Consider the following 9,817-nt stretch of genomic DNA (forward strand, 5'->3'; position numbering starts at 1 on the left):
AAAATCATACTAAATTACAAACAGAGTTTTACATATTAAATTCATGTTCATATTAGGAAACAATGGGTCTTGTAAAATTGTATATATTTGGATTTAAATTAAATTTTAATCAAATGGAAGACTCACCTGATAACAACAATATGTCTTTAATCTGTTGTTATAAAATCTAGTGAAAATATATTTTTCTTTTTAATAAATAATTTTAACAAATTTTAATAAAAAACTTTTTTGCCTTTTTCTATTATACAGAAAGACTTTAACTTTTTTATTTAAGATTTTATTTTTTTTTTCTTTTATATTTTCTTTTTACCAAATAACACATATTTTTTCATATTGAATATTTGATTTAAATATAACACAGACTGACTTTAAATTTTTTTTAAGATTTTTTTTTCTTTTCCTTTTTTTTCTTTTATATTTTCTTTTTACCAAATAACACTTATTTTTTTCATATTGAATATTTAATTTAAATATAACGCTTTTTTCATTTTCATATTTCACTAACTTTCAATTGGCAACACAATGTGGCATCTCCATTTCTATTTATATTAAGATTTGATTATTTTACTACCTCATTACTCTTTTTAGAAATTATATATTTTACAAAAACAACAACGCAGAATTTCATTACTTTCATACACACCCTCCTCCTAACACTCTTCTTTTTTTCACTTTTACTTTTTTTTCTTTTTTTTGGCGCCTACGAATAGCCAAACTAAAGCAACACAACGACCGGCTCTAATTTGCATGTAATTTTGTTGAAAACTTCTAACACTTTTTTCACTAATTTACACAACTTTTTTCACCAAGATTTTTACACACAATTATTAACAAACATTTAAATAACATATTTATGCAAAAATAATTTAAAATTATTTATTAATAAACCCGATTTTTAAATAATTAAACGACACTAATCATTTAACAACCGAACACTTGTGAAAATTTGCGAAAACTATAAGCGAATGCAAATAACAAGAGATTATTACTGTCGTTGTTGTTGTTATTATTAGCTCTTTTCCATTAGTTAATGCAAGTGTTGTTGTTGTTACCAGTTGTATTATTTGTAATGTGTGTGTATACTTTAGTGAGAGACAGTTGGTGGGAGATTATTGAAATGCGTAATAGAGTTAAAGATGAATAAACTAAACAGGGTATTTGGCATTACTTTTAAACTGTCATTATTTTTGTATGCATTTTGACAGTTTTAATACTCTGAACTTCATGTATAAAAAGCAATAAATGGTAGTTAAGTAGAGTTTTGCATAAATGCATTTATAATTGCGCCTAAAAGTTGCAAAGGGAACTTTTTATATTAAAAGTAGTAATGGGATATTTAATGGGAAGGATGATAGAGTGGGACAAATGAAACACATAACTAAAATAATTTCGTTTGCAGAAAAACGGGTTAGACAAAAATAATTAAAAAAAGTAATTAATTATAAATTGTTGTTCTTATACTTAGTTTCCTTAATCATGTGCAGTGGTAATAACTTATAAAATTAGACTTTTTGGTGCTTTTTCCTGATGCAAAATGTATTTTTAAAATTTCGTACAATATTGCTCCGAAAACGTTTTAGATACTATTTTATTCATCAAAAGGTATTTTTTTTTTTTTTTTTGAATTTCTTATTTTTATTAAAAAATGGAAGTTTTTGCTACTTTTTCTTTATTTAAAAAATACCTTTTGAATTTTTATATTATAAAACCTATAAACATACAATTAAGCTTGAAGAGTCCGCAGTTAATAGGAGTCTATAAAAGTGGTCTTTTTGGTGATCCATCGCTCTTTAAAAACAGTTTTTTAAATTATTATATTACTCAACATAAAAACATGAATTAAATTAAATTTTGTTATTTCGTCATTCTTCGAAAGGTAGATTTCGTATTATCTCTAATATTGAACCCAGAAACATAAAATTAAGCATTCACAGCCGAAAATTATTAAAGACAATGTAAATCTGTTGGTACTTTTTCGTTTTTCAAATTCGTATAATAATGAACCTAGAAACTTAAAATTAAGCATTTTGTGATTACTTTTTCTTTATTCAAAAGATGATTTTTGATGCTATGTTATTAAACCTAGAAACGTAAAATGTATATTGTAGAGTGTAAAGTAAATGTAAAACTATAAAAGTCTTTTTTTTTTTGTTATTATTAAGAATATAGAACCCGGAGTACGTGAAAACCTATAATAGACGATTTTCTGGTACATGAGCACCTAGAAACTTTAAATTAAGCATTTGGGGCCTTGAGTAAATCATAACCTATAAAATGTTATTTTTGCTTATTTTTCTTTATTGAAAAGTCTAAAGTAAATGTGAAACTAAAAGAGGCTATTTTTGTTATTAGTAAGTACATATATAGTACACGGAGTACATGAAAATCTATAATAGCGGACTTTCTGATACATTACATGCTTCAAAGAAACATTGAACATAGAAACATGAAATTTGTCATGTAGAGCCCGATTTCAGTGAGAATATATTAAAGGGAACTTTTTCGTTTTTAGGGAACTTTTTGATTGTCTCTAATATTGAATATAAAAGCTTAACATTAAACTTTCAGAGTCCTTAGTGAATGGAAATAGTAGGAAAGATTTTTATGCAATATCGAATTGGGAAAATATCCCTGAATATTTTTAATATGAAACCTAGAAACAATATATTAAATAAAATATATTAAAGGGGATTTTCAGGAACATTTTCTATATACTAATAGTAATTTTAGATCTTTCTTAATGAAATTGACCAAATATCATGGTGAAGTTTTAGTATATTATGGTGAAGTTTTGGATTTTGTTGAGCCGAATATTTAAATCATAAATCCGAAGATTTTAATCTTCCATATCAATTTAAATACTATAAAAAATTTATTTAAATTCATAAAATAAAATTTAATTTCTGATAACTTCATTATTTGCTGTAAACATTTCTTTTAACTTTAATAGAGATTAAACTATTAAAACCATTAAAATGTTAAGTTGAGAATTAACAGCACATTTACACTAAACGACTAATATATTTGCTAAACTTCTGCTTAAATTACACATAAATACATAAATGATTTCACTAGAAAAACTTTCAAACTCTAACCTAAAGTAAAACTTAACCACTTAGTAAAATGCAAAAATGCTATAAGTACACAAGACTTCTTACACAAATTTGTCTACTTGGACAGACCTAACATGGTAGCCTGCAAATATTTAAGCAAAATTTAAAATACTACACATTTTTTTCATGTAAAATGTGCGTGAACTTTTGCACATGTTGTCTTAACAATTGTACAATGAAAAGTTAATGTCTTCTGTTTACATTTTAGATGAGACTCGCCTTCTTATAGATACAACAAACAAACTACTCAATATTAAACTGCTAAGTAAAATGCATGTCCCATGTCCTTTCATATTAGTAGTAATAAAATTATTCTACTTAAAAACAATTTATGTAAATTACAAAATCCCTTCATTTATACCAACTGCAAAGACATATCATAGAAGAAGAACTTGTACGAACAAGTCCTTTCGCAAACTAAACCGTAATTGTAAATGTGTTAGTAAACTTTGTCTATAAATTTCCTGAGACAATATTAAAGACGAATTTGACTGCTATTGGTTAAAGGTCAGTTTGTGTTATTTGTAATGAATGGTTCGATATTATTATTGTCTTTCGTATGTTCTTGTTGCCTTGTTAGCTGTTAGGAAAACGGACAATTAATAAAGATCAATTAATACAAGTGAATGTCTTGATAGCTAAATGGTTATAAGTTGAGATGCAGACATACACACATTTTGTAGATGTGATAAAGTTAGCAAGTCAATAAGAGGATTAAAGGTGGAAATTGGTTTTCTTCGATTTATGTGTGGGAAGAGATTTAAAGTTAAATCGAAAGGTAAAAATAAGGTAAAGAATGGTAAAGATAAGAAAGGGAGAACAGAACGAGTACTAAACTAGAACATAACTAGAAAAACATACTAGTTAAATAACGAAATAGTATCAAAAATGTCATTCACTTCGGTTTTTGAATGTTTAATTTTATGTTCAATACTATTGAAACCTCAAAAAAACATCCTTTTTCTTAATATTTAATTATTTGTTCAATAGTGAAGAAAACTCAAAAAGTATCTTTTGAAGAACGACAAAGTACCAAGAAGTGCCCTTTTATAGATTCTCTTTTACTTTATGCGTTACATGCATAATTTGATGATTGTAGGTACATATATTAAAAAGCACATATTTCCTTTACTTATGTGTTTAATTTTAAGTTTCTAGTTTCAATATTTTTTTGGAATTTCAAAAAGTACCTTTTAAAAAAACGAAAAAAAAATGTGCAATTAATTTAATTAATTTTTTTTAAATTTTCATTAAATCTTTTAAGATTCAATATTATAGAAAATTGAAAATTATCCTTTGAAGAAAAAGAGACTTCAGCATGCCCTCCTTTAATATATTCTACGTTTCTATGTTTATTAATATAAGAATTCAAAAGGTACCTTCTAAACAACGAAAAAGTACCAAAAACTCCCATTTTATAGATTTTCTTTTACTTATTCCGGGCTATAAAAGCCTAATATCTTGTTTGTAGGTTCAATAATATAGAAAATTCAAAAAGTACCTTCTGATGAATGAAATAGTAGGAAAAACCTTATCAGGACAATATTATACGAAATTTTAAAAATACATCTTGCATAAGGAAAAAGTACCAAAAAGTCCAATTTTATAAGTTATTACCTAATCCAAATGGTACATTTACGGAAAATAAGTAAAAGAACAACAATTAATCATTTAATACGGTTTTTAATTATTTTTGTCTAACCTGTTTTTCTTTAAACGAAATTTTTTCAGTTACGTATTTCATTTGTCTCCATTTATCATCCTTCCCATTAAATATCCCATTACTAATTTTAATATAGAAAGTTCTCTTTGCAACTTTTAGGCGCAATTATAAAAGCATTTATGCAAAACTCTACTTAACTACCATATATTGCTTTTTATACATGAAGTTCAGAGTATTATAACTGTCAAAATGCATACTAAAATAATGACAGTTAAAAATTAATGCCAAACACCTTGTCTAGTTTCTTCATCTTTAACTCTATTACGCATTTCAATAATCTCCCACCAACTGTCTCTCACTAAAGTATACACACACTTAACAAAACAATACCACTGGTAACAACAACAACACTTGCATTAACTTATGGAAAAGAGCTAATAATAACAACAACAACGACAGTAATAATCTCTTGTTATTTGCATTCGCTTGTAGTTTTCGCCAATTTTCACAAGTGTTCGGTTGTTAAATGATTAGTGTCGTTTAATTATTTAAAAATCGGGTTTATTAATAAATAAATTTAAATTATTTTTGCATAAATATGTTATTTAAATGTTTGTTTATAATTGTGTGTAAAAATGTTGTTGAAAAATGTTGTGTAAATTAGTGAAAAAAGTGTTAGAAGTTTTCAACAAAATTACATGCAAATTAGAGCCGGTCGTTGTGTTGCTTTAGTTTGGCCATTCGTTGGCGCCAACGAAAAAGAAAAAAAAAGTAAAAGTGAAAAAAAGAAGAGTGTTAGGAGGAGGGTGTGTATGAAAGTAATGAAATTCTGCGCTGTTGTTTTTGTAAAGTATATAATTTCTAAAAAGAGTAATGTGGTAGTAAAATAATCAAATCTCAATAGAAATAGAAATAGAGATGCCACATTGTGTTGCCAATTGAAAGTTAGTGAAATATGAAAATGAAAAAAAGCGTTATATTTAAATTAAATATTCAATATGAAAAAATAAGTGTTATTCGGTAAATAGAAAATATAAAAGAAAAAAAGGAAAAGAAAATAAAATCTTAAAAAAATTAAAGTCAGTCAGCGTTATATTTAATTCCAATATTCAATATGAAAAATAAGTGTTATTTGGTAAAAAGAAAATATAAAAGAAAAAAAAATAAAATCTTAAATAAAAAAGTTAAAGTCTGTCTGTATAATAAAAAAGGCAAAAAAGTGTTTTATTAAAATTTATTAAAATTATTAATTAAATAGAAAAATATATTTTCACTAGATTAAAGACATATTGTTGTTATCAGGTGAGTCTACCATTTAACTAAAATTTAATTTAAATCCAAATATATACAATTTTACAAGACCCATTGTTTCCTAATATGAACATGAATTTAATATGTAAAACTCTGTTTGTAATTTAGTATGATTTTTTTACTATTTCAAAAAGATTTATTTCTAAATACAAAACAGTCTACACACATTTAACAAATTTTATTATTGTCGATATTAATATAAGTTTTTTAAATACGAATTAAACTTTTAAAACCAATTAGTCTTGATTTTATAAATTTTTATGCTCTTAAACTGAATCTGATATCGATTACTCTTTATTAACCATAATTTTGTAACAAAAAGTCCACTTTTATATAATCACAGTTACTTCGGGTTCCATATGTCCAATTTTATATTTGTATGTTTTAATTTATGCTTAGTTTCATGTTTCTAGGCAAAAGCAACATGCAACTTCATTAGCAACTTGTTGCACTTTATCTGTGTTGTTTTTATAAACAACCAAACTAAGAATAAGAACAAAATTATGATGTTACTTATTGTTACTTATTTTTGTCTAAAACTTTTTCACTTTAAACGAAGTTTTTTGAGTTACATCAGTCTTCTAGTCAACGACTATAACAACATCTATGTATATTCATTTGACCCACTTCGTAATTGTTCCTATTAAATATCCCATTTCCACTTTTAACATAAAAAAATCCCTTAGCAACTTTGATGAGCAAATATAAACGCATTTATACAAAACTCCAGCTAACCACCATTTATTGCTTTTTATATATGAAGTTTAAAGTATTAAAACTGTCAAAATGCATACAAAAAGTTTGACAGTTAAGTATTTTCACACGAGTGCCAATCATCTTGTTTAACTTCTTCATATTTAACTCTGTTACGCATTTCAATAATCTCCCACCAACTGTCTCTCACTAAAGTATACACACACATAACAAATAATACAACTGGTAACAACAACAACACTTGCATTAAGTAATAGAAAAGAGCTAATAATAACAACAACAATGACAGTAATAATCTCTTCTTATTTGCATTCGCTTGTAGTTTTCGTAAATTTTCACAAGTGTTCGGTTGTTAAATGATTAGTGTCATTTGAAAATTAAAAAAATGCTTTAAATAATAAATAAAATTAAAATATTTTTGCTTAAATATGTTATTTAAATGTTTGCTAATAAGTGTGTGTAAAAGTTTTGTTAAAAAATCTTGTGTAAATTATTAAAAAAAGTGTTAGAAGTTTTCCACAAAATTACATGCAAATTAGAGCCGGTCGTTGTGTTGCTTTAGTTTGGCCATTCGTAGGCGCCAACGAAAAGTTAAAAAAAGTAAAAGTGAAAAAAAAGAAGAGTGTTAGGGGAAGGGTGTGTATAAGAGTAATGAAATTCTGCGCTGTTGTTTTCGTAATGTTTATTTCTAATAAGAGTAATGCTATAGCGAAATTATTAAATCTCAGTAATAGAAAAAGAGATGCCACATATTGCAAGTTAGTAAAGTAAAGAAATGAAAAAAAAGTTAAATTTAAATTGAATTTAAAAAAATTTGGCTAATAGAAAATTAAAAAAATAAAATAAATAAAATCTGAAGTAAAATAGTATATATAATAAAAAGGGAAAAATTAGCAATTTAAATTTATTAAAAATTATAATTTAATAGCAAAATATGTCGAAAATGTGAAAGTAATTATTTGTCTTAGTTTTTATAAGAAATATCATATCTCCAGAAAGACATACATATATAACGCTGCTAACTGGTGAGTTTTCTATTTGATTAAATTTAATTTAAATTTAAATACAGTAATACCACATTTGCAAGACCCATTGATTTATTCTATGAACATGGACTCGATCTTAAACACATTTTTATATACTTTTTTTAATTTTCTATTCTCAAAAAGATCTAAAACTGAACTAGAACTGAAGTGAAACTGAACTAGAACTGAACAGAACTAGAACAGAACTGCAACAGAACTAGAACTGAACTAGAACTGAACTATTTCTGAACTAGAACTGAACTAGAACTGAACTAGAACTGAACTAGAACTGAACTAGAACTGAACTAGAACTGAACTAGAACTGAACTAGAACTGAACTAGAACTGAACTAGAACTGAACTAGAACTGAACTAGAACTGAACTAGAACTGAACTAGAACTGAACTAGAACTGAACTAGAACTGAACTAGAACTGAACTAGAACTGAACTAGAACTGAACTAGAACTGAACTAGAACTGAACTAGAACTGAACTAGAACTGAACTACAACTGAACTAGAACTGAATAAGAACTGACCTAGAACTAAACTAGAACAGAACCTAAGTCCAAAATCAATTCTTATAGAACATTTTTAATAAGAATTAGTTTAAAATTACTTTATATTAAAGTTAAACTTATATTTTTATCAAATTTTTAAATCAATTAAAGGGAGTTACTCGTCTATAATTTTTCCTCCCTTTTCCATGATTGCATTTGCACTAATTACATTAACATGTTTCTACCAGCTTAAGCCTGCTAAACAAAGCTAATACCAATTATAATTCCAGCCAACAACAGCAACAACAACAAATGTCTCATAGAATTGTTAATGGACATTTTCTGTTCATAGGGAAATATAATTTAATTTCTTCTAAATAAATTCTACTAGAGGAGTTTACAGACTTAATGCTAGTATACATACGTTACAGTAGCTTTTAACAAGTAATTAGACGTTGGCATTAACTAGACCATAATTACTTTTATATGTACAAGGAACCGAAACAAAACAAGGAAAAAAGTAACAGAAATTATAAAATGTAAAAGGACAAAGGGAAACAGTAAATTTTTTGAAAAAAGGCAGACGGAAAAGTTATTTTAAAATAACTGTTTCAGGTTTATGTAATTGCAAGAATTTGTTTTAATTTCTCAAATTCATTTTTATAATCCTTACAGTTTGGTGGGCTATTGTGAAGTAGTGATATATTTATATGTTAAAAGTCCTTTTAAAACTTCTTTCATTTTTATAGGTTTTTTGCAAAAAATATATTAAAACGCAGTAAGAAAAAATAAAATTATAATTCAAAATGATGTCAACAACACATGTGTGTTATAAACATTCTTGCTAACACCTATAAAGACCTACACACAGCCCAGTAGTTTTGCTAGGGGACCGAAGAATAATATTGTTTTATTTGACTTTATTATGTTAGTAAATTTACAGACAACTTCTTTTTCATATTAAGAGCTTTATGAATTTGTATGTAACAATTTATTTTGTATCGTTTCTTGTAAAGATTTTTTGCAAAAAGTTTAACGGTCTCACCAAGAATATGTGGGTTACGATATATATATTTAATATAAAAAATATTTACCCATTTAAATAAAGAAAAAATAAAAGAAATAAATGTATTATTTATTCTTTTATTACGAAAAAAAGGGTTATAAAAATGTTATTAAACCATAAACATGTAAAAAAAAATATTGCTTTTTATGTTTATGTTACTTTATAATTTTTACTACTCGAGCAAGTGCAAATATGTGTAAAAGTTTTTTAAAGGACCTTTTATTAGGTAGACTCCTCAATCAAAGAACATTCCCAGATTTAAAAATTAACTGTAGTTAACTCTCATACTAGACTGAGTTAGGACTAAAATCGAACAGAAATACGACTGAACTAGAACTGAACTAGAACTGAACTAGAACTGAACTAGAACTGAACTAGAACTGAACTAGAACTGAACTAGAACTGAACTAGAACTGAACTAGAACTGA

General features: G+C 26.0%; 1 protein-coding gene across 2 annotated transcripts in view; it reads right to left on the reverse strand.

Annotated features, from left to right (window-relative positions):
* The window catches only part of LOC111677987 (CUGBP Elav-like family member 4), a 461,863-nt gene extending 461,611 nt beyond the window's left edge, over window positions 1-252 (reverse strand). For both annotated transcript variants that reach the window (XM_046951663.1, XM_046951658.1), the window contains exon 1: window positions 127-252. The gene's annotated coding sequence lies outside the window, so the exon portion shown is untranslated. The remainder of the gene's footprint in view (window positions 1-126) is intronic.
* Between the last annotated feature and the right edge of the window lie 9,565 nt (window positions 253-9,817).

The sequence above is a fragment of the Lucilia cuprina genome, chromosome 5 (assembly GCF_022045245.1).
Source record: "Lucilia cuprina isolate Lc7/37 chromosome 5, ASM2204524v1, whole genome shotgun sequence".
NCBI lineage: Eukaryota > Metazoa > Arthropoda > Insecta > Diptera > Calliphoridae > Lucilia > Lucilia cuprina.